Below are 27701 nucleotides of genomic sequence, written 5' to 3'. Positions count from 1 at the left end.
AAAGAACAGTCCAATAAGGTTTGGGAGTCACTATCAAGCACCATTTGAAGGCGGGACGTCCTTTTCTGACACATGGTCACAGGAGCACATGGTGTGAGATGAAAGCAAGATTATTTGCTTTAGTAATCATATTTAAAATGACATGAACTGTACATAAAAAATATGTGTGTGTGTATGAAGTTGTAGAGAAGCCTTTTGGCAGGTTTTGTGAATTTCTTTTTATTTTGCATGTTCACAAATTCAGTTTTTCTTTTTGTTGCCTCAGGGCAACGTTATGCGATAAGGGGTACTTTTCAAGGATGTCTTGGACAATACCTCACAATGGCAAATAATGTGTTACAAGTAGGGAAGATGTAGGGTTCCTGGGTGCACAGGAACACCCAAAGTCACCAAAGTGACACTAATGTGCAGCATCCACAGTCATGTTAGAACAGAAAGGGGCCATCTACAAACTGTTCCCACAAAGTTGGGAGCATGAAATTGTCCAAATTGTCTTGGTATGCTAAAGCATTAGGAGTTCCTTTCACTGGACCTAAGGGGCAAAGCCCAACCCCTGAAAAACAACCCCACACCATAATCCCCCCTCCACCAAACAACCCCACACCATAATCACCCCTCCACCAAACAACCCCACACCATAATCCCCCCTCTACAAAACTTTACACTTGGCACAATGCAGTCAGGCAAGTACCGTTTTCCTGCCAAACCCAGACTCGTCCATTGGATTGCCAGTCAGAGAAGCGTGATTGGTCACTCCAGAGTCCAGTGGCGGCGTGCTTTACACCACTGCATCCCACACTTTGCATTGCACTTGGTGATGTAAGGCTTGGAAGCAGCTGCTCAGCCATGGAAACCCATTCCATGAAGCTCTCTACAAAGTTTGGAGGTCTGTAGCTATTGACTTTGCAGAAAGTTGGCGACTTCTGTGCGCCTCAGCATGTACTGACCCCACTCTGTGGCCTAGTTGCTGTTGTTCCCAATTGCTTCCACTTTGTTATAATACCACTAACAGTTGACCGTGGAATATTTTGTAGTGAGGAAATATCACGAATGGACTTATTGCACAGGTGGCAACCTATCACCGCGCTTGAATTCACTGAGCTCCTGAGAGTGTTTGTTGAAGCATCTGTATGCCTAGGTTCTTGATTTTAAACAACTGTGGCCATGGAAGTGATTGGAACACCTGAATTCAATGATTTGGAGGGGTCCCAATACTTTTGTCATTATACAGTAGTGTATATGGGGTTGATTAGGATACATGAAGTACATGATATGACATGACGCACTACATGATACAAACCTATGTCTGTATCAAATCAAGTATATTGATGTGTTTCAAGTGTTTTTCCCTTTTTACTTAAATGATTTCTTGACATTTTTTTATTATTTTTTTTATTTTTGTATTGCTCTCTGAGAATTGTATAATGATCATTTTCTCTATGATTCTTTACCATTGTTGCATAACGTTGCCCTCAGGCAACAAAAAAATATTTTGGGGTGGGGGGGTTGGGGGAGGGACATTTTTCAATAAATCAATAAAATGTTCCTAAATGAGCCAGGAAATGATGTGAAATAATTTTTATCATGTGTCATCAAAATTCATGCAGTAGAGGGTTAACATGGGGAGTTCTAAAAACATTTGAATCCCAACTGCCGTTTTCACACACACCACTCCAAAGGGCCTGACACCCCTGCGTTTCTCTCCCTCTCTCTCTCCCTCAGAGGATTTATATTATCAAGCAGCCAATAAGTAATGGCCTAAAATCTTCATAGCCACACCCTAGCAACCAGTTACAGCACTCTAGCAACCACTCTGAGCTCCCTAGCAACCACCCTAAACCAATAAATAATATAAAAACATTTTTTTTACATTTTTTAAAGCAATATCACACTCGTAGCCTTGCGATATTGCTCCATGCTTGTGCCTATTCGGCCATAGGCACGAGGCCGCAGGCCGAGTGCCGTACTGAAGGAACTCGTTATTAAAGATTTTAAGAACTCTATAAAAACTCCATAGTAACCATATTTGACAACTACCAACCACTTAGTAACACCATAGCAACTACCAAAAATACCTTAGCAACCACCCTGAACACCCTAGCAACGTCTAGAAATGCTCTAGTAACTACCAAAAAACTCTAGCAACCAACCAGAACACCCTAACAACTGCCTAGCAACCACCCAGAACACCTAGCAACTGCCTAGTAACCACCCAAAACGCCCAGCAACCACCTAGCAATGCCCTAGCAACCACCAAGAATACCCTAGCAACTGCCTAGCAACCACCAAAAATACCCTAGCAACTGCCTAGCAACTACCCAGAACACCTTAGCAACTGCCTAGCAACACCATAGCAACCACCCAGAAAACCCTTGCAACCACCACCTGGCAACAGCATCTTGCTAAAAACATGCTAGCAACATACTAATCAGCCCTAGCAACCACCAAGAATACCCTAGCAACTGCCTAGCAACCACCAAAAATACCCTAGCAACTGCCTAGCAACTACCCAGAACACCTTAGCAACTGCCTAGCAACACCATAGCAACCACCCAGAAAACCCTTGCAACCACCACCTGGCAACAGCATCTTGCTAAAAACATGCTAGCAACATACTAATCATGCTAACAACATGCTAATCAAGCTACCAACATGCTAATCAAGCTAGCATCATGCTAGCAACATGCTAATCAAGCTATCATAATGCCAGCAAAATGCTAATCAAGCTAGCATCATGCTAGCAACATGCTAATCAAGCTAGCATGATGCTAGCAACATGCTAATCATGTTAGCGTCTAGCTAAAAACATGCTAATCAAGCTAGCATCATGCTAGCAACATGCTAATCAAGCTAGCATCATGCTAGCAACATGCTAATCAAGCTAGCATTATGCTAGAAACATGCTAATCATGTTAGTGTCTAGCTAAAAACATGCTAATCATGCTAGCATCAAGCTACCAATATGCTAATCAAGCTAGCATCATGCTAACATAATGCTAATCAAGCTAGCATCATGCAAGCAACATGCTAATAATGCTAGCATCATGCTACCAATATGCTAATTAAGCTAGCATCATGCTAGCAAAATGCTATTCAAGCTAGCATTATGCTAACATAATGCTAATCAAGCTAACATCATGCAAGCAACATGCTAATCATGCTAGCATCATGCTACCAATATGCTAATTAAGCTAGCATCATGCTAGCAACATGCTAATCAAGCTAGCATTATGCTAGAAACATGCTAATCATGTTAGCATCTAGCTAAAAACATGCTAATCATGCTAGCATCAAGCTACCAACATGCTAATCAAGCTAGCATCATGCTAACATAATGCTAATCAAGCTAGCATCATGCAAGCAACATGCTAATCATGCTAGCATCATGCTACCAATATGCTAATTAAGCTAGCATCATGCTAGCAAAATGCTATTCAAGCTAGCATTATGCTAACAATATGTTAATCAAGCTAACATAATGCTAGCAACATGTTAATCATGTTAGCATCTGGCTAAAAACATGCTAGCAAAATGCTAATCATGCTAACATCTTGTTAAAAGCATGCTAGCAACATGCTAATCATGTTAGCATCATGCTACCAACATGCTAATCATGTTAACAACATGCTAATCATGCTAGCATAATTTTAACAACATGTTAATCATAGTAAATCATGCTGGAATGTGGTAAATCGTAGTAAATCATCTTAGAAACATGGTAAATCGTGGTAAATAATGCTAAAACGTGGTATATCATGGTATCACAACATGTTAATTGTGTTAGCATCTGCCCAGTGGCGAGTTTTGCCACTGCAAGCACCACTTCACATTTTCTTCAGGAAATGTACATTCTAGTTAAGTTGGCTTGAGAAAGCCAACATATTGAAATCCTATTTAAACTTATTAAGTTGGCTTGAGAAAGCCAACATATTGAAATCCTATTTAAACTTATTATTATTATTCTTCTGTGGAAACTATTGACTCAAACTCGCCCTAGAGCTTTAACTCTACATACTCCAAACTCGGCTCAGACACTCAAACTGATCTGAAGTTTTATGCTATATCTTTTCAGACTGATCGGACTTACGGTTTTCCTACAAATGACGATCAAAACTCGGAAAAAGTCCCATTGACTTAACATTGGGCATTCTAAAAAAATTCAAACTCACCAACCGACAAAAATTCAAATCTAAATCCCTTGAAAACTAAATCAAACTGCCATTCTATATATATTAGCCAATGAAACTCATTTAAACTAATAAACTCTAATTTCATACACTTATAAACTAATTAACTTAAATTTAATAATTAATTAACTAATAAACTCATGAATTCATAGACTTATGAACTCTTAAACTCATAAATTAATAAACTCTGAACTCTAAACTCATTTAAACTTATAAACTCTAAACTCAAAAACTTGTACACTTATAAACTCATCAATTTATACACTTATAAACTCTAAACTCAAACTCTGAGTGTGTGTGTGTGTGTGTGTGTGTGTGTATCTATCTATCTACTGCTCTGAATACCATAGCAACCACCCAGAACACCCTAGCAACCACCTAGCAACCACCCAGAACACCCTAGCAACCACCCAAAATATCCTAGCAACCACCCAAAAGACCCTAGCAACCACCCAAAACACCCTAGCAACCGCCTAGCAACCACCTTAAAAGACCATAGCAACCACCCAAAACACCCTAGCGACCACCCAAAACACCCTAGCAACCGCCTTGCAACCACCCAAAAGACCCTAGCAACCACCCAAAATACCCTAGCAACACCATAGCAACCACACAAAACATCCTAGTAACCACCCAAAACACCTTAGCAACCGCCTAGCAACCACCCAAAAGACCCTAGCAACCACCCAAAATACCCTAGCAACACCATAGCAACCACACAAAACATCCTAGTAACCACCCATAACACCCTAGCAACCGCCTAGCAACCACCCAGAACACCCTAGAAACCACCCAAAACACCCTAGCAACCGCCTAGCAACCACCCAGAATACCCTAGCAACCACCCAAAACACCCTAGCAACCACCCAAAACACCCTAGCAACCGCCTAGCAACCACCCAAAAGACCCTAGCAACCACCCAGAATACCATAGCAACCACCCAAAATACCCTAGCAACCGCCTAGCAACCACCCAGAATACCATAGCAACCACCCAAAATACCCTAGCAACCGCCTAGCAACCACCCAAAAGACCCTAGCAACCACCCAAAATAGCCTAGCAACCACCCAAAATACCCTAGCAACCGCCTAGCAACCACCCAGAATACCCTAACAACCACCCAAAACACCCTAGCAACCACCCAAAATATCCTAGCAACCGCCTAGCAACCACCCAGAATACCCTAGCAACCACCCAAAACACCCTAGCAACCACCCAGAACACCCTAGCAACCGCCTAGCAACCACCCAAAATACCCTAGCAACCACCCAGAATACCATAGCAACCACCCAAAAGACCCTAGCAACCGCCTAGCAACCACCCAAAAGACCCTAGCAACCACCCAAAATAGCCTAGCAACCACCCAAAATACCCTAGCAACCACCCAAAATACCCTAGCAACCGCCTAGCAACCACCCAAAAGACCCTAGCAACCACCCAAAATACCCTAGCAACCGCCTAGCAACCACCCAAAAGACCCTAGCAACCACCCTAAATATCCTAGCAACCGCATAGCAACCACCCAAAACACCCTAGCAACCACCCAAAATACCCTAGCAACCACCCAAAAGACCCTAGCAACCACCTAGAACACCCTAGCAACCTCCCAAAATATCCTAGCAACACCATAGCAACCACCCATAACATCCTAGCAACCGCCTAGCAAAAAACGTTCTGGTCCAAACTTTCTCAAGCCAACTTTTAAAGTTTGTCTCGACGAACTTTCGCATCTAGTTAAGTTGGCTTGAGAAAGCCAACATATTGAAATCCTATTTAAACTTATTATTATTCTTCTGTGGAAACTATTGACTCAAACTCGCCCTAGAGCTTTAACTCTACATACTCCAAACTCGGCTCAGACACTCAAACTGATCTGAAGTTTTATGCTATATCTTTTCAGACTGATCGGACTTACGGTTTTCCTACAAATGACGATCAAAACTCGGAAAAAGTCCCATTGACTTAACATTGGGCATTCTAAAAAAATTCAAACTCACCAACCGACAAAAATTCAAATCTAAATCCCTTGAAAACTAAATCAAACTGCCATTCTATATATATTAGCCAATGAAACTCATTTAAACTAATAAACTCTAATTTCATACACTTATAAACTAATTAACTTAAATTTAATAATTAATTAACTAATAAACTCATGAATTCATAGACTTATGAACTCTTAAACTCATAAATTAATAAACTCTGAACTCTAAACTCATTTAAACTTATAAACTCTAAACTCAAAAACTTGTACACTTATAAACTCATCAATTTATACACTTATAAACTCTAAACTCAAACTCTGAGTGTGTGTGTGTGTGTGTGTGTGTGTGTGTGTGTGTATATCTATCTATCTACTGCTCTGAATACCATAGCAACCACCCAGAACACCCTAGCAACCACCTAGCAACCACCCAGAACACCCTAGCAACCACCCAAAATATCCTAGCAACCACCCAAAAGACCCTAGCAACCACCCAAAACACCCTAGCAACCGCCTAGCAACCACCTTAAAAGACCATAGCAACCACCCAAAACACCCTAGCGACCACCCAAAACACCCTAGCAACCGCCTTGCAACCACCCAAAAGACCCTAGCAACCACCCAAAATACCCTAGCAACACCATAGCAACCACACAAAACATCCTAGTAACCACCCAAAACACCCTAGCAACCGCCTAGCAACCACCCAAAAGACCCTAGCAACCACCCAAAATACCCTAGCAACACCATAGCAACCACACAAAACATCCTAGTAACCACCCATAACACCCTAGCAACCGCCTAGCAACCACCCAGAACACCCTAGCAACCACCCAAAACACCCTAGCAACCGCCTAGCAACCACCCAGAATACCCTAGCAACCACCCAAAACACCCTAGCAACCACCCAAAACACCCTAGCAACCGCCTAGCAACCACCCAAAAGACCCTAGCAACCACCCAGAATACCATAGCAACCACCCAAAATACCCTAGCAACCGCCTAGCAACCACCCAGAATACCATAGCAACCACCCAAAATACCCTAGCAACCGCCTAGCAACCACCCAAAAGACCCTAGCAACCACCAAAAATAGCCTAGCAACCACCCAAAATACCCTAGCAACCGCCTAGCAACCACCCAGAATACCCTAGCAACCACCCAAAACACCCTAGCAACCACCCAAAATATCCTAGCAACCGCCTAGCAACCACCCAGAATACCCTAGCAACCACCCAAAACACCCTAGCAACCACCCAGAACACCCTAGCAACCGCCTAGCAACCACCCAAAATACCCTAGCAACCACCCAGAATACCATAGCAACCACCCAAAATACCCTAGCAACCGCCTAGCAACCACCCAAAAGACCCTAGCAACCACCCAAAATAGCCTAGCAACCACCCAAAATACCCTAGCAACCGCCTAGCAAAAAACGTTCTGGTCCAAACTTTCTCAAGCCAACTTAAAGTTTGTCTCGACGAACTTTCGCATCTAGTTATTATTATTATTCTTCTTACTAAAACTGTTGACTCAAACTCGCCCTAGAGCTTTAACTCTACATACTTCAAACTCGGCTCAGACACTCAAACTGATCTGCAGCTATATGCTATATCTTTTCAGACTGATCGGACTTACGGTTTTCCTACAAATGACGATCAAAACTCGGAAAAACTCCCATTGACTTAACATTGGGCATTCTAAAAAAATTCAAACTCACCAACCGACCAAAATTTAAATCTAAATCCCTTGAAAACTAATTCAAACTGCCATTCTATATATATTAGCCAATGAAACTCATTTAAACTAAAAAACTCTAATCTCATACACTTATAAACTAATTAACTTAAATTTAATAACTAATTAACTAATAAACTCATGAATTCATAGACTTATGAACTCTTAAACTCATAAATTAATAAACTCTGAACTCTAAACTCATTTAAACTTATAAACTCTAAACTCAAAAACTTGTACACTTATAAACTCATCAATTTATACACTTATAAACTCTAAACTCATAAACTCTTGAGTGTGTGTGTGTGTGTGTGTGTGTGTCTGAGTGTCTGAGTGAGTGTGTGAGCGAGGTAGTCTGTTTGAGTGTGTGTGTGTGTGTGTGTGTGTGTGTGTGTATCTATCTATCTACCGCTCTGAATACCATAGCAACCACCTAGCAACCACCCAGAACACCCTAGCAACCACCCAAAAGAACCTAGCAACCACCCAGAACACCCTAGCAACCACCTAGCAACCACCCAAAACACCCTAGCAACCACCCAAAAGACCCTAGCAACCACCAAAAATACCCTAGCAACACCATAGCAACCACACAAAACATCCTAGTAACCACCCATAACACCCTAGCAACCGCCTAGCAACCACCCAGAACACCCTAGCAACCACCCAAAATACCCTAGCAACACCATAGCAACCACACAAAACATCCTAGTAACCACCCATAACACCCTAGCAACCGCCTAGCAACCACCCAGAACACCCTAGCAACCACCCAAAAGACCCTAGCAACCGCCTAGCAACCACCCAGAATACCCTAGCAACCACCCAAAACACCCTAGCAACTACCCAGAACACCCTAGCAACCGCCTAGCAACCACCCAGAATAACCTAGCAACCACCCAAAACACCCTAGCAACCACCCAGAACACCATAGCAACCGCCTAGCAACCACCCAAAAGACCCTAGCAACCGCCTAGCAACCACCCAGAATACCCTAGCAACCACCCAAAAGACCCTAGCAACCACCCAAAAGACCCTAGCAACCGCCTAGCAACCACCCAAAAGACCCTAGCAACCACCCAAAACACCCTAGCAACCGCCTAGCAACCACCCAGAATACCCTAGCAACCACCCAAAAGACCCTAGCAACCACCCAAAATATCCTAGCAACCACCCAGAACACCCTAGCAACCACCTAGCAACCACCCAAAACACCCTAGCAACCACCCAAAAGACCCTAGCAACCACCCAAAATACCCTAGCAACACCATAGCAACCACACAAAACATCCTAGTAACCACCCATAACACCCTAGCAACCGCCTAGCAACCACCCAAAACACCCTAGCAACCACCCAAAACACCCTAGCAACCACCCAAAATACCCTAGCAACACCATAGCAACCACACAAAACATCCTAGTAACCACCCATAACACCCTAGCAACCGCCTAGCAACAACCCAGAACACCCTAGCAACCACCCAAAAGACCCTAGCAACCACCCAAAAGACCCTAGCAACCGCCTAGCAACCACCCAGAATACCCTAGCAACCACCCAAAACACCCTAGCAACCACCCAGAACACCCTAGCAACCGCCTAGCAACCACCCAAAAGACCCTAGCAACCGCCTAGCAACCACCCAGAATACCCTAGCAACCACCCAAAACACCCTAGCAACGACCCAGAACACCCTAGCAACCGCCTAGCAACCACCCATAAGACCCTAGCAACCACCCAAAAGACCCTAGCAACCGCCTAGCAACCACCCAGAATACCCTAGCAACCACACAAAACATCCTAGTAACCACCCAAAACAACCTAGCAACCGCCTAGCAACCACCCAGAACACCCTAGCAACCACCCAAAAAACCCTAGCAACCACCCAAAACACCCTAGCAACCGCCTAGCAACCACCCAAAAGACCCTAGCAACACCATAGCAACCACACAAAACATCCTAGCAACCACCCAGAACACCCTAGCAACGGCCTAGCAACCACCCAAAAGACCCTAGCAACCACCAAAAAGACCCTAGCAACCGCCTAGCAACCACCCAGAATACCCTAGCAACCACCCAAAACACCCTAGCAACCACCCAAAACACCCTAGCAACCACCCTAAATATCCTAGCAACCGCCTAGCAACCACCCAGAATACCCTAGCAACCACCCAAAACACCCTAGCAACCGCCTAGCAACCACCCAAAAGACCCTAGCAACTGCCTAGCAACCACCCAAAACACCCTAGCAACCGCCTAGCAACCACCCAAAAGACCCTAGCAACTGCCTAGCAACCACCCAAAACACCCTAGCAACCACCTAGCAACCACCCAGAACACCCTGGCAACCTCCCAAAATACCCTAGCAACACCATAGCAACACCATAGCAACATCCTAGCAACCGCCTAGCAAAAAACGTTCTGGTCCAAACTTTCTCAAGCCAACTTAAAGTTTGTCTCGACGAACTTTCGCATCTAGTTAAGTTGGCTTGAGAAAGCCAACATATTGAAATCCTATTTAAACTTATTATTATTATTATTATTATTCTTACTAAAACTGTTGACTCAAACTCGCCCTAGAGCTTTAACTCTACATACTTCAAACTCGGCTCAGACACTCAAACTGATCTGCAGCTATATGCTATATCTTTTCAGACTGATCGGACTTACGGTTTTCCTACAAATGACGATCAAAACTCGGAAAAACTCCCATTGACTTAACATTGGGCATTCTAAAAAAATTCAAACTCACCAACCGACAAAAATTCAAATCTAAATCCCTTGAAAACTAAATCAAACTGCCATTCTATATATATTAGCCAATGAAACTCATTTAAACTAATAAACTCTAATCTCATACACTTATAAACTAATTAACTTAAATTTAATAACTAATTAACTAATAAACTCATGAATTCATATACTTATGAACTCTTAAACTCATAAATTAATAAACTCTGAACTCTAAACTTATTTAAACTTATAAACTCTAAACTCAAAAACTTGTACACTTATAAACTCATCAATTTATACACTTATAAACTCTAAACTCATAAACTCTGAGTGTGTGTGTGTGTGTGTGTGTGTGTGTGTGTGTGTATCTATCTATCTACCGCTCTGAATACCATAGCAACCACCCAGAACACCCTAGCAACCACCTAGCAACCACCCAGAACACCCTAGCAACCACCCAAAAGACCCTAGCAACCACCCAAAATATCCTAGCAACCACCCAGAACACCCTAGCAACCACCTAGCAACCACCCAAAACACCCTAGCAACCACCCAAAAGACCCTAGCAACCACCCAAAATACCCTAGCAACACCATAGCAACCACACAAAACATCCTAGTAACCACCCATAACACCCTAGCAACCGCCTAGCAACCACCCAAAACACCCTAGCAACCACCCAAAACACCCTAGCAACCACCCAAAATACCCTAGCAACACCATAGCAACCACACAAAACATCCTAGTAACCACCCATAACACCCTAGCAACCGCCTAGCAACAACCCAGAACACCCTAGCAACCACCCAAAAGACCCTAGCAACCACCCAAAAGACCCTAGCAACCGCCTAGCAACCACCCAGAATACCCTAGCAACCACCCAAAACACCCTAGCAACCACCCAGAACACCCTAGCAACCGCCTAGCAACCACCCAAAAGACCCTAGCAACCGCATAGCAACCACCCAGAATACCCTAGCAACCACCCAAAACACCCTAGCAACGACCCAGAACACCCTAGCAACCGCCTAGCAACCACCCATAAGACCCTAGCAACCACCCAAAAGACCCTAGCAACCGCCTAGCAACCACCCAGAATACCCTAGCAACCACACAAAACATCCTAGTAACCACCCAAAACAACCTAGCAACCGCCTAGCAACCACCCAGAACACCCTAGCAACCACCCAAAAAACCCTAGCAACCACCTAGCAACCACCCAAAAGACCCTAGCAACACCATAGCAACCACACAAAACATCCTAGCAACCACCCAGAACACCCTAGCAACCGCCTAGCAACCACCCAAAAGACCCTAGCAACCACCAAAAAGACCCTAGCAACCGCCTAGCAACCACCCAGAATACCCTAGCAACCACCCAAAACACCCTAGCAACCACCCAAAACACCCTAGCAACCACCCTAAATATCCTAGCAACCGCCTAGCAACCACCCAGAATACCCTAGCAACCACCCAAAACACCCTAGCAACCGCCTAGCAACCACCCAAAAGACCCTAGCAACTGCCTAGCAACCACCCAAAACACCCTAGCAACCGCCTAGCAACCACCCAAAAGACCCTAGCAACTGCCTAGCAACCACCCAAAACACCCTAGCAACCACCCAGGACACCCTAGCAACCACCTAGCAACCACCCAGAACACCCTGGCAACCTCCCAAAATACCCTAGCAACACCATAGCAACACCATAGCAACATCCTAGCAACCGCCTAGCAAAAAACGTTCTGGTCCAAACTTTCTCAAGCCAACTTAAAGTTTGTCTCGACGAACTTTCGCATCTAGTTAATATTATTATTCTTCTGTTAAAAACTGTTGACTCAAACTCGCCCTAGAGCTTTAACTCTACATACTCCAAACTCGGCTCAGACACTCAAACTGATCTGAAGCTATATGCTATGTCTTTTCAGACTGATCGGACTTACGGTTTTCCTACAAATGACGATCAAAACTCGGAAAAACTCCCATTGACTTAACATTGGGCATTCTAAAAAAATTCAAACTCACCAACCGACAAAAATTCAAATCTAAATCCCTTGAAAACTAATTCAAACTGCCATTCTATATATATTAGCCAATGAAACTCATTTAAACTAATAAACTCTAATCTCATACACTTATAAACTAATTAACTTAAATTTAATAACTAATTAACTAATAAACTCATGAATTCATAGACTTATGAACTCTTAAACTCATAAATTAATAAACTCTGAACTCTAAACTCATTTAAACTTATAAACTCTAAACTCAAAAACTTGTACACTTATAAACTCATCAATTTATACACTTATAAACTCTAAACTCATAAACTCTGAGTGTGAGTGTGTGTGTGTGTGTGTGTGTCTGAGTGTCTGAGTGTCTGAGTGAGTGTGTGAGCGAGGTAGTCTGTTTGAGTGTGTGTGTGTGTGTGTGTGTGTGTGTGTGTGTGTGTGTGTGTGTGTGTGTGTCTATCTATCTAACTTATTTATCTATCTATCTCTCTGTCATAAACTTCAAACTACTTTAAACTTTAAACCAATTTAAACTTCTTAAGTTTAAAGCTCCCAGCTCCCAAGCAACTCCATAGCAACCAAACTTGAGTATCCTAGCAACCGTTTTGCAAGACCTATATCTCTGTATCAGAACATCGTATAGAGATGAGGTTTGGCTCTTTTGACTCATGCTAGCAAACAGCACTTTCAACATGCTCTCACATGCTAGCAGTGAATAGCTACATGCTAATAGCGATTAGTTAAGTAAGAACTCTATAAAAACTCCATAGTAACCATTTGTGACAACTACCAACCACCTAGTAACACCATATCAACCGCTCTGAATACCATAGCAACCACCCAGAACACCCTAGCAACCACCCAAAAGACCCTAGCAACCACCCAAAATATCCTAGCAACCACCTAGCAACCACCCAAAACACCCTAGCAACCGCCTAGCAACCACACAAAAGACCCTAGCAACAACCCAAAATACCCTAGCAACACCATAGCAACCACACAAAACATCCTAGTAACCACCCATAACACCCTAGCAACCGCCTAGCAACCACCCAGAACACCCTAGCAACCACCCAAAACACCCTAGCAACACCATAGCAACCACACAAAACATCCTAGTAACCACCCATAACACCCTAGCAACCACCTAGCAACCACCCAGAACACCCTAGCAACCACCCAAAATATCCTAGCAACCACCTAGCAACCACCCAGAATACCCTAGCAACCACCCGAAACACCCTAGCAACCACCCAGAACACCCTAGCAACCACCTAGCAACCACCCAAAAGACCCTAGCAACCACCCAGAATACCATAGCAACCACCCAAAAGACCCTAGCAACCACCCAAAATACCCTAGCAACCGCCTAGCAACCACCCAAAAGACCCTAGCAACCACCCAAAAGACCCTAGCAACCGCCTAGCAACCACCCAGAATACCCTAGCAACCACCCAGAACACCCTAGCAACCGCCTAGCAACCACCCAAAAGACCCTAGCAACCACCTAGCAACCACCCAAAAGACCCTAGCAACCACCCAGGACACCCTAGCAACCACCTAGCAACCACCCAGAACACCCTAGCAACCTCCCAAAATACCCTAGCAACATCCTAGCAACCGCCTAGCAAAAAACTTTCTGGTCCAAACTTTCTCAAGCCAACTTAAAGTTTGTCTCGACGAACTTTCGCATCTAGTTAGTGGTGCTTGCTGAAAGCAAGGCATCACTATTGTTATTGCTCATACTTATTATTATTAGTGGTGCTTGCTGAAAGCAAGGCATCACTATTGTTATTGCTCATACTTATTATTATTAGTGGTGCTTGCTGAAAGCAAGGCATCACTATTGTTATTGCTCATACTTATTATTATTCTTATTATTATTATTCCACACAAAGTTTGGCGCGTAACTCGTCCCGCACCGTTTGTCACAGACCCACAAATGAGGGGTCAAATCGTGCGGATTATTCGGGAATGGTGTGCTATGACTTTTATAAGCGATCGGGGGTACGGTGTTCGCCCCAGGGGTGTCATTGACTTAACATCAAAAAGTCCCATTGACTTAACATTGCGACGAACTTTGACCACACGTAGCTCTGAGCAAGGATTTCGCAGAAACGTGTGATTTGCCACATTTGAAGAGGCTGACAGGCTCTGTAAGAACATACCTCACAATGGGGTAAAAGTTGCACCCCTGGGGGGCAGGAGATGCCCAAAGTGGCCCCATTGACTTACTATGGGGAAGGAACATCCCGTGAAACACACATGCTTTTCCTACTATGGTAAATTGCATAGGGACTTTGTATTGAACGTAGCTCTGGATCACAGTGTCATAGAGACAAGGGGGAGGGCTCATTTTACTCAGATGACCAATCAGTCTCTCTGGATCATTGTGAAGCTATCAAGCCACGCCCTAGCAACCATTTAGAGCCCCTTAGCAACAAGTTCCATAGACTTCCATTGAAAGAGTTCAAAGAGATATCTCCGGACTGAATTGTCATAGAAACATGGGGGTAGTCTCATTTGACTCGGGGCAGCAAACAGCCAATCATGAATCACCTCAACACTTCCAAGCCCCTCCCTAGCAACCATTGTCAAGCACCTTAGCAACCAAAATCCAAAGAGGGATATCTTCCATTCTGAATGTCACAGAGGCATGGGAGTTGGTTTATATCATTCATATTGACAAGCAGCCTTTGAGTTTCATGATTGACAGCTGCCAAGACACTCCCTAGCAACCAAACAGAGTACCCTAGCAACCAAAATCCAAAGAGGGATATCTTCCATTCTGAATGTCACAGAGGCATGGGAGTTGGTTTATATAATTCACAGTGACAAGAAGCCTTTGGAATTGCATCATTGGCAGCTGCCAAGTAACTCCATAGCAACCAAACAGAGTACCCTAGCAACCAAAATCCAAAGAGGCATATCTTCCATTCTGAATGTCACAGAGGCATGGGAGTTGGATTATATAATTCATACTGACAAGAAGCCTTTGGAATTTCATCATTGACAGCTGACAAGCCACTCCCTAGCAACCAAACAGAGTACCCTAGCAACCAAAATCCAAAGAGGCATATCTTCCATTCTGAATGTTGCAGAGGCATGGGAGTTGGTTTATATCATTCATAGTGACAAGAAGACTTTGGAGTTTCATGATTAGCAGCTGACAAGCCACTCGCTAGCAACCAAATAGAGTACCCTAGCAACTGTTTAGCAAAACGTATATCTCTGCATCAGAACATCGTATAGAGATGGGAGTTGGTTTATATCATTCATACTGACAAGAAGCCTTTGCAGTTTCATCATTAGCAGCTGACAAGCATCTCCATAGCAACCAAACAGAGTACCCTAGCAACCATTTTACAAGACCTACATCTCTGCATCAGAATATTGTATAGAGATGGGGGTTGGCTCATTAGTTTCAGTTGGAAAACAGTCTGTAAATATCACCATGGTAACTGTGTATTCACACCCTAGCAACCATTTAGAGCCACCTAGCAACCATATTGCAACATATAGAAGCCATATTTCAGCTCCACAACATCGTAGAGGCATGGTTGTTGGCTCGTATGCAATCATGTACAACACCCTAGCAACCGAGTGGCGAGTTTTGCCACTGCAAGCACCACTTCACATTTTCTTCAGGAAATGTACATTCTAGTTAGTGGTGCTTTTCAAAGCAACACTATTGTCATTGCTCATACTTATTATTAGTGGTGCTTTTTCAAAGCAACACTAGTGTTATTGTCACTCATACTTATTATTCTTATTAGTGGTGCTTTTTCAAAGCAACACTAGTGTTATTGTCACTCATACTTATTATTCTTCTTATTTTTTTTATTATTATTATTATTCTGCCAAAAGTTTGGCGCGTAATGCGCCCCGCACCGTTTGTCACAGACCCCTGAGTGAGGTGTCAAATCGAGCGGCTCATTGAGGAGAGGTGTGCTATATCTTTTCTAAGCGATCGGGTGTACGATGTTCGCACAGCGGACGAAAAAGCGGCCAAAAAAGTCCCATTGACTTTACATGGGGAGTTCTAAAAACATTTGAATCCCAACTGCCGTTTTCACACACACCACTCCAAAGGGCCTGACACCCCTGCGTTTCTCTCCCTCTCTCTCTCCCTCAGAGGATTTATATTATCAAGCAGCCAATAAGTAATGGCCTAAAATCTTCATAGCCACACCCTAGCAACCAGTTACAGCACCCTAGCAACCACTCTGAGCTCCCTAGCAACCACCCTAAACCAATAAATAATATAAAAACATTTTTTTTACATTTTTTAAAGCAATATCACACTCGTAGCCTTGCGATATTGCTCCATGCTTGTGCCTATTCGGCCATAGGCACGAGGCCACAGGCCGAGTGCCGTACTGAAGGAACTCGTTATTAAAGTCCCACTCCGATCATATTTTGATTTATTTTTAAACATTCTCAGTGGTCTTTAAATGATGATTATGCCGTTTTTAGCCAAAATCACAAAACCTGTGCCGTTTTCTGGGACTTCTCTTCAGCAGAGCGGCAGTAGCTCATTAGCAATTCGCCTCTGCGTTGTGGGCGGAGCCGTTGGCTGAAGCGAGATACATAGGCAGCAACAGCCTCTTTCTGTCTTTCTTTCTTTCTGTCAACACAGAAAACATTTCATCACTGGATAGTTTTTTTCGTTTAATTAAAGTGTTGTTTTATGTCAGCTGAATGTCCGGAACGCTTTTCAGAGAAGATAAGGCAACTTTTTTTAGCACAATTCACACCCAGCGGCAATTCAGAAAAAGAAAAAAAAATCTCCGAATGCTCCACATGAAACTTTGGTCTTCCGACCTTTTACCGCCGTGTCGATTTATTTTGATTAATATGTGCGAGGGAGAGAGAGCAAGACAGCGCTTAGTTTGGAGACGGTGAGGTCTTGTTTACATTTTCGCCTGGCTCCGAAGACAGAGAGTGCGCGCGCGCGCGTCCAGGTCTCTCTCTCTGCTCGTTCTTTCAGTTATAAACATGTCCTGTCACAAGCGCAGCAGTTCATCTACATTACTCACCGATCAAATAAGACTTTGGCGGGACAAAAAATCACTTTGGCGGGCGCTAAAACAAGTTCAATGCAGGAAAATTCATGCGTGAATTTAACTGAGTAGTACATGACCATGCACTCGCACAAATGCGACCACATAAAATTTTAACTCGCACATTCTCAAAAAATGGTCGCAGTCTGGAACCCTGGAACGTAATCCATTCATCTCTCACAGCAACATGTTTTGGTAAAGCATGAAAGCTAATACCAATATCTCTCCTCTTAGCATTGCAACCCGCTACCGCACATAGGTATTGATCCGCCATCGTCTTCTCTACTCCTCCTCAGAACCTGACCGACCGGGCGGGCCCCGCCCAGTGGAGTTACTACGTCACAACTCCAGTCTATTTTAGCCGGCATTTTAGCGTCTGCTACTGATTCACAGCCATTTGAATGCAGAAATACTCAGAAATACAACTTTGAGCTTATTTTTCTCAAGATATGTCCTCTAGCATAAGAAAAATGCCACAAGAACATGTTAACACCTAGAAAAACATGATTTTCATCGGAGTGGGTCTTTAAAGATTTTAAAAACTCTATAAAAACTCCATAGTAACCATCTTTGACAACTACCAACCACCTAGTAACACCATAGCAACTAACAAAAATACCTTAGCAACCACCCTGAACACCCTAGCAACGTCTAGAAATGCTCTAGTAACCACCAAAAAACTCTAGCAACCAACCAGAACACCCTAGCAACTGCCTAGCAACCACCCAGAACACCTAGCAACTGCCTAGTAACCACCCAAAACGCCTAGCAACCACCCAGAACACCCTAGCAACTGCCTAGCAACACCAGAGCAACCACCTAGCAATGCCCTAGCAACCACCAAGAATACCATAGCAACTGCCTAGCAACCACCAAGAATACCCTAGCAACTGCCTAGCAACCACCCAGAACACCTTAGCAACTGCCTAGCAACACCATAGCAACCACCCAGAAAACCCTAGCAACCACCACCTGGCAACAGCATCTTGCTAAAAATATGCTAGCAACATGCTAATCAAGCTAGCATCATGTTAGCATCATGCTAATCAAGCTAACAACATGCTAATAATGCTAGCATTATGCTACCAACATGCTAATCAAGCTAGCATCATGCTAGCAACATGTTAATCAAGCTATCACAATGCTAGCAAAATGCTAATCAAGCTAGCATCATGCTAGCATCATGTTAGCAACATGCTAATCAAGCTAGCATTATGCTAACATAATGCTAATCAAGCTAGCATAATGCTAGCAACATGCTAATCAAGCTAGCATCATGCTAATCAAGCTAGCATCATGCTAACATAATGCTAATCAAGCTAGCATCATGCTAACATAATGCTAATCAAGCTAGCATAATGCTAGCAACATGCTAATCAAGCTAGCATCATGCTAGCAACATGCTAATCAAGCTAGCATCATGCTAACAACATGCTAATCAAGCTAGCATTATGCTAGAAACATGCTAATCATGTTACCGTCTAGCTAAAAACATGCTAATCATGCTAGCATCAAGCTACCAACATGCTAATCAAGCTAGCATCATGCTAATCAAGCTAGCATCATGCTACCAAAATGCTATTCAAGCTAGCATTATGCTAACAACATGTTAATCAAGCTAGCATAATGCTAGCAACATGCTAATCATGTTAGCATCTGGCTAAAAACATGCTAGCAACATGCTAATCATGTTAACATCTTGTTAAAAGCATGCTAGCAACATGCTAATCATGCTAGCATCATGTTACCAACATGCTAATCATGTTAACAACATGCTAATCATGCTAGCATCATTTTAACAACATGTTAATCATAGTAAATCATGCTGGAATGTGGTAAATCGTAGTAAATCATCTTAGAAACATGGTAAATCGTGGTAAATAATGCTAAAACGTGGTATATCATGGTTTACCACACTCTAGCAACCGAGTGGCGAGTTTTGCCACTGCAAGCACCACTTCACATTTTCTTCAGGAAATGTACATTCTAGTTAGTGGTGCTTTTTCAAAGCAACACTATTGTTATTGTCACTCATACTTATTAAGTTGGCTTGAGAAAGCCAACTTACTGAAATCCTATTTAAACTTATTATTATTCTTCTTCTTACTTCTTTTTCTGACCGCAAATTTTGGGACACTAACTCCTCCTAGACCGTTCAAGCTACATACTCCAAACTCAGGTCAGACCTTCATACTGTTCTGACTTGGTGTGCTATATCTTTTCAGACTGGTTTGACTTACGGTTTTCTTAAAAATTAATATTCAAAATCATAAAAATCCCATAGACTTTCATTGCAGACTGCTCAAATTGAGCCAAGACTACGGTAGCCCATTAGTGTACAAGCCAAAATCTCAAATCTAAATTCTCTGAAGCCCTAGACTATCTATCTATCTATCTATCTATCTATCTATCTATCTATCTATCTATCTATCTATCTATCTATCTTCAAACCTTATCTATCCATCTATCTATCTATCTATCTTCAAACCTTATCTATCTATCTATCTATCTATCTATCTATCTATCTATCTATCTATCTTCAAACCATATCTATCTATCTATCTATCTATCTTCAAACGTTTTCTATCTATCTATCTATCTATCTATATATATATATATATATATATATATATATATCTATCTATCTATCTATCTATCTATCTATCTATCTATCTATCAATCTATCTATCTATCTTCAAACCATATCTATCTATCTATCTATCTATCTATCTATCTATCTATCTATCTATCTATCTTCAAACGTTTTCTATCTATCTATCTATCTATCTATCTATCTATCTATCTATCTATCTATCTATCTATCTATCAATCTGTCTTTCTTTCTAACTAATCTATCTATCTTTCTAACTAACTTATCGATCTATCTTTCTTTCTTTCTTTCTTTCTTTCTTACTAATCTATCTATCTTTCTAACTAACTTATCTATCTTTCTTTCTTACTAACTAATCTATCTTTCTAACTAACCTATCTTTCTTTCTTTCTTTCTTTCTTTCTTTCTTACTAATCTTTCTATCTTTCTAACTAACTTATCAGAATCAGAATCAGAATCAGAAAGAGCTTTATTGCCAAGTGTGCTTGCACCCACAAGGAATTTTTCTTGGTACTGAAGCTTCCAGTGCACATATACAAATACAAATACAACAAGAAACATAGTAATACAAATTCTAAGAATAAAATATATAAAAAAAAATAAAAAATAAAAATAGTATAGAAAGTCAAAAAAGGGGTCACAGTTGGGTTTAGTCTGAATAAACATTTACAGATTATGAACATATTTACAGTATGTTGAGTAATATGAATTATAATATAAATATAAATATCACCTGAGTTAGAGAATATTACACTAGACAGTGGGAGTCTAGTGCATGTTACAGATTATGAACATATTTACAGTATTTTGAGTAGTATGAATAATATAAATATAAATATCACCTGACTTAGAGAATAGAATATTGCACTAGACAGTGGGAGTATTGCACTTACAGGCATATGCATTGGGGGGCATGTTAAGTGTTCAGAAGGGAAATGGCCTGTGGAAAGAAACTGTTCCTGTGCCTGGATGTTCTTGTGGCCAGTGATCTGTGTCGCCGTCCTGACGGTAACAGTTCAAACAGGGGGTGTCCAGGGTGAGTGGAGTCTGTGATCATTCTAACTAATCTATCTTTCTAACTAACTTATATTTCTTTCTAACTAATCTATATATCTTTCTAACTAACTTATCTATCTTTTTTCTTTCTTTCTTACTAATCTATCTATCTTTCTAACTAACATATCTATTTTTCTTTCTTACTAATCTATCTATCTTTCTAACTAACTTATCTATCTTTCTTTCTTACTAATCCATCTTTCTTTCTTTTTAACTAATCTTTCTATCTTTCTAACTAATCTATCTATCTTTCTAACTAACGTATCTTTCTTTCTTAACTAATCTATCTTTTTAACTAACTTATCTATCTATCTTTCTTACTAATCTATCTATCTTTCTAACTAACTTATCTATCTTTCTTTCTAACTAATATATCTATCTTTCTAACTAAGTAATCTCTTTCTTTCTTTCTTTCTTTCTTTCTTTCTTTCTTTCTTTCTTTCTTTCTTTCTTTTTTTCTAACTAATCTATCTATCTTTCTAACTAACTTATCTATCTTTCTTTCTAACTAATCTGTCTATCTTTCTAACTAACTAACTAACTAATCTATCTTTCTTTATTTCTTACTAATCTATCTATCTTTCAAACTAATCTATCTCTTTCTTTCTAACTAATCAGTCTTTCCCTCTTTCTTTCTTTCTTTCTTTCTTTCTTTCTAACTAATCTTTCTTTCTTTCTAACTAATCCTTCTTTCTTTCTTTCTAACTAATCTTTCTTTCTTTCTTTCTTTCTTTCTAACTAATCTTTCTTTCTAACTAATACTTTCTAACGAATCAATTTAACTAATCTATCTATCTTTTTAACTAACTTATCTATCTTTCTTTCTTACTAATCTATCTATCTTTCTAACTAACTTATCTATCTTTGTTTCTTACTAATCTATCTATCTTTCTAACTAATTTATCTATCTTTATTTATTTCTTACTAATCTATCTATCTTTCTAACTAACTAAATAATCTTTCTTTCTTTCTTTCTTTCTTTCTTTCTTTCTTTCTTTCTTTCTTTCTTTCTTTCTTTCTAACTAACTTATCGATCTTTCTTCCTTTCTAACTAATATATCTATCTTTCTAACTAACTTATCTATCTTTCTTTCTTTCTAACTAATCTATCTATCTTTCTAACTAACTAATCTATCTTTCTTTATTTCTAACTAATCTATCTTTCTTTATTTCTAACTAATCTATCTATCTTTCTAACTAATCTATCTCTCTTTCTTTCTAACTAATCAATCTTTCTCTCTTTCTTTCTTTCTTGCTTTCTTTCTTTCTTGCTTTCTTTCTGTCTTTCTGTCTTTCTGTCTTTCTTTCTTTCTTTCTTTCTTTCTTTCATTCTTTCTTTCTAACTAATCTTCTTTCTTTCTCTCTTTCTTTCTTTCTAACTAATCTTCTTTCTTTCTTTCTTTCTAACTAATCTTTTCTTTCTTTCTTTCTTTCTTTCTTTCTTTCTTTCTTTCTAACTAATTAATCTTTGTTCTTTCTTTCTTTCTTTCTTTCTTTCTTTCTTTCTTTCTTTCTTTCTTTCTTTCTTTCTCTTTCCTTCTTTCTTTCTAACTAATTAATCTTTTTTCTTTCTTTCTTTCTTTCTTTCTTTCTTTCTTTCTAACTAATCTTTCGTTTTTCTTTTTCTTTCTTTCAAACTAATCTTTCTTTTATCTTTTTCTTTCTTTCTTTCTTTCTTTCTTTCTTTCTTTCTTTCTTTCTTTCTTTCTTACTTTCTTTCATTCTTTCTTTCTAACTAATTAATCTTTGTTCTTTCTTTCTTTCTTTCTTTCTTTCTTTCTTTCTTTCTTTCTTTCTTTCTAACTAATTAATCTTTTTTCTTTCTTTCTTTCTTTCTTTCTTTCTTTCTAACTTTTTCTTTTTCTTTCTTTCTAACTAATCTTTCTTTTCTTTATTTCTTTCTTTCTTTCTTTCTTTCTTTCTTTCTTTCTTTCTTTTTCTTTCTTTCTTTCTTTCTAACTAATCTTCTTTCTTTCTTTCTTTCTTTCTTTCTTTCTTTTTCTTTCTTTCTAACTAATCTTTCTTTTTTCTTTTTCTTTCTTTCTAACTAATCTTTCTTTTCTTTCTTTCTTTCTTTCTTTCTTTCTAACTAATCTTTTCTTTCTTTCTTTCTTTCTTTCTTTCTTTCTTTCTTTCTTTCTTACTTTCTTTCATTCTTTCTTTCTAACTAATTAATCTTTGTTCTTTCTTTCTTTCTTTCTTTCTTTCTTTCTTTCTTTCTTTCTTTCTTTCTCTCTTTTTTCTTTTTCTTTCTTTCTAACTAATCTTTCTTTTTTCTTTTTCTTTCTTTCTAACTAATCTTTCTTTTCTTTCTTTCTTTCTTTCTTTCTTTCTTTCTTTCTTTCTTTCTTTCTTTCTTCCTTTCTTCCTTTCTTTCTAACTAATCTTTTCTTTCTTTCTTTCTTTCTTTCTTTCTTTCTTTCTTTCATTCTTTCTAACTAATTAATCTTTGTTCTTTCTTTCTTTCTTTCTTTCTTTCTTTCTTTCTCTTTCTTTCTTTCTTTCTTTCTTTCTAACTAATTAATCTTTTTTCTTTCTTTCTTTCTTTCTAACTAATCTTTCTTTTTTCTTTTTCTTTCTTTCAAACTAATCTTTCTTTTTTCTTTTTCTTTCTTTCTAACTAATCTTTCTTTTCTTTCTTTCTTTCTTTCTTTCTTTCTTTCTTTCTTTCTTTCTAACTAATCTTCTTTCTTTCTTTCTTTCTTTCTAACTAATCTTCTTTCTTTCTTTCTTTCTTTCTTTCTTTCTTTCTTTCTTTCTTTCTTTCTTTCTTTCTTTCTAACTAATCTTTTCTTTCTTTCTTTTTTCTTTTTCTTTCTTTCTAACTAATCTTTCTTTTTTCTTTTTCTTTCTTTCTAACTAATCTTTCGTTTCTTTCTTTCTTTCTTTCTTTCTTTCTTTCTAACTAATTAATCTTTGTTCTTTCTTTCTTTCTTTCTTTCTTTCTTTCTCTTTCTTTCTTTCTAACTAATTAATCTTTTTTCTTTCTTTCTTTCTTTCTTTCTTTCTTTCTTTCTTTCTTTCTTTCTTTCTAACTAATCTTTCTTTTTTCTTTTTCTTTCTTTCAAACTAATCTTTCTTTTTTCTTTCTTTCTAACTAATCTTTCTTTTCTTTCTTTCTTTCTTTCTTTCTTTCTAGCTAATCTTTTCTTTCTTTCTTTCTTTCTTTCTTTCTTTCTTTCTTTCTTTCTTTCTTTCTAATTAATTAATTAATCTTTGTTCTTTCTTTCTTTCTTTCTTTCTAATTAATTAATCTTTGTTCTTTCTTTCTTTCTTTCTTTCTTTCTCTTTCTTTCTTTCTTTCTTTCTTTCTTTCTAACTAATTCTTCTTCTTTTTCTTCTTAGCCAAAATTTCTGACTCTAACTCTTCCTAGACCGTTAAAGCTACGACCACCAAACTCGGGTCAGACCTTCAGACTGTTCTGACTTGGTGTGCTATATCTTTTCAGACTGATTTGACTTTCAGTTTTCTTAAAAATTAATATTAAAAATCATAAAAATCCCATAGACTTACATTGCAGACTGTTCAAATTGAGCCAAGGCTACGGTGGCTCATTAGTGCACAAACTAAAAATGCAAATCTAAACTCTCTGAAGCCATAGACTCAATTAAACTACTATTCTATCTATCTATCTATCTATCTATCTATCTATCTATCTATCATCTTCAAACTTTTTCTATCTATCTATCTATCTATCTATCTATCTTCAAACTCTATCTATCTATCTTCAAACTCTATCTATCTATCTATCTATCTATCTATCTATCTATCTATCTATCTTCAAACTTTTTCTATCTATCTATCTATCTATCTATCTATCTATTTATCTATCTATCTATCTATCTATCTATCTATCTATCTTCAAACTCTATCTATCTATCTTCAAACTCTATCTATCTATCTTCAAACTCTATCTATCTATCTATCTATCTATCTATCTATCTATCTATCTATCTTCAAACTCTATCCATCCATCCATCCATCCATCCATCCATCTTCAAACTTTTTCTATCTATCTATCTATCTATCTATCTATCTATCTATCTATCTATCTATCTTCAAACTTTTTCTATCTATCTATCTATCTATCTTCAAACTTTTTCTATCTATCTATCTATCTATCTATCTATCTATCTATCTATCTATCTATCTATCTATCTATCTATCTATCTATCTATCTATCTATCTATCTATCTATCCATCCATCTATCTATCTATCTATCCATCTATCCATCCATCCATCCATCCATCCATCTTCAAACTTTTTCTATCTATCTATCTATCTATCTATCTATCTATCTATCTATCTATCTATCTATCTATCTATCTATCTATCTATCTTCAAACTCTTTCTATCTATCTATCTATCCATCCATCCATCCATCCATCCAACTTCTCTACTAATCTATCTTTCTTTCTTACTAATCTATCTATCTTTCAAACTAACTTCTCTACTAATCTATCTTTCTTTCTTACTAATCTATCTATGTTTCAAACTAACTTCTCTACTAATCTATCTTTCTTTTTAACTAATCTATCTATCTTTCTAACTAACTTCTCTACTAATCTATCTTTCTTTCTTTCTTTTTAACTATTCTATCTATCTTTCTAACTAACTTATCTATCTTTCTTTCATTTTAATCTATCTTTCAAACTAACTTCTTTACTAATCTATATTTCTTTCTTTCTTTTTAACTAATCTATCTATCTTTCTAACTTATCTATCTTTCTTTCTTCTTAATCTATCTATCTTTCATACTAATCTATCTTTCAAACTAACTTCTCTACTAATCTATATTTCTTTCTTTCTTTTTAACTAATCTATCTATCCTTCTAACTAACTTATCTATCTTTCTTTCTTTTTAATTGATCTATCTTTCAAACTAACTTATCTATCTTTCTTTTTAATCTATCTATCTTTCAAACTAACTTATCTATCTTTCTTTCTTTTTAATCTATCTATCTTTCAAACTAACTTATCTATCTTTCTTTTTAATCTATCTTTCAAACTAACTTCTCTACTAATCTATATTTCTTTCTTTTTAACTAATCTATCTATCTTTCTAACTAATTTATCTATCTTTCTTTCTTTTTAATCTATCTATCTTTCAAACTAACTTATCTATCTTTCTTTTTAATCTATCTTTCAAACTAACTTCTCTACTAATCTATATTTCTTTCTTTCTTTTTAACTAATCTATCTATCTTTCTAACTAACTTATCTATCTTTCTTTCTTTTTAATCTATCTATCTTTCAAACTAACTTCTCTACTAATCTATATTTATTTATTTCTTTTTAACTAATCTATCTATCTTTCTTTTTAACTTATCTATCTTTCTTTCTTTTTAATCTATCTATCTTTCATACTAATCTATCTATCTTTCAAACTAACTTCTCTACTAATCTATATTTCTTTCTTTTTAACTAATCTATCCTTCTAACTAACTTATCTATCTTTCTTTCTTTTTAATTGATCTATCTTTCAAACTAACTTATCTATCTTTCTTTCTTTTTAATCTATCTATCTTTCAAACTAACTTATCTATCTTTCTTTCTTTTTAATCTACACTGTAAAAAAAAAAACTGTGAAAAAACGGTATTATTCCGGCAGCTGGGGCGCCAGAAAATTACCGTAAAATAACGGCAAAAAACAATCTCGTTAAAATACAGTAATTTTCCATAATTAAATAACAGATTATATCTTTAATATTACATAAAATCTTATGTAATTATTGGGATTTTTAACGTTTAAAAAAAGTCATATACACCTTTAAAACAATTAAATACTGTAAATTTAAGGTTTTATACAATTATTTTATATAATAATGCTGTCTATCTACAGTAATTTTCTTTTAATATAGTTTTTCTGTGTAAAATAACAATGAAATTATGTATAAAAAATGCACACAAGTACATAAATTCAAATACAAATGTTTGTAAATTTACAGTTTTTATTTTTATTTGTACCGATCCAATTTCACAACATCTCTAATTAAGTTCTTAATAATAGCAAATGTACAGTCAATTTCTTTTAAATTAACTAAATGTATGAGTACAGAATACCTGCATATTTACAGTATTAGTAATTGAACAAACACTAAACATCAAGATAAGTGATTGATAGGAAATAGATGCTTAGTATATAATTTAGAACATGTAAATATATCCACAATAAAAAGCAATTACCGTATACCTTTACAGTATAACTTATTTTAACATTTACAATTACATTTTATCCAAAGTGACTAACCAATTAAGATAATAATTAAAGATAATAAAAAGCAACAAGTGCAGTGACAAGTCCCAGTTAGTCGCACAG

The 27701-nt window shown here is 38.3% G+C and overlaps 1 long non-coding RNA gene across 1 annotated transcript in view; it reads left to right on the top strand.

Annotated features, from left to right (window-relative positions):
• LOC309484288 overlaps positions 1–27701 on the top strand; it is a 223615-nt gene that overhangs the window by 50057 nt on the left and 145857 nt on the right. The window lies entirely within an intron of this gene.

Source organism: Leuciscus leuciscus (assembly GCF_965113295.1).
Source record: "Leuciscus leuciscus genome assembly, chromosome: 20".
Classification (NCBI taxonomy): Eukaryota; Metazoa; Chordata; class Actinopteri; order Cypriniformes; family Leuciscidae; genus Leuciscus; species Leuciscus leuciscus.
Note: the sequence above shows the minus strand (reverse complement) of the source record. Positions and strands in the feature narration are given on the sequence as shown.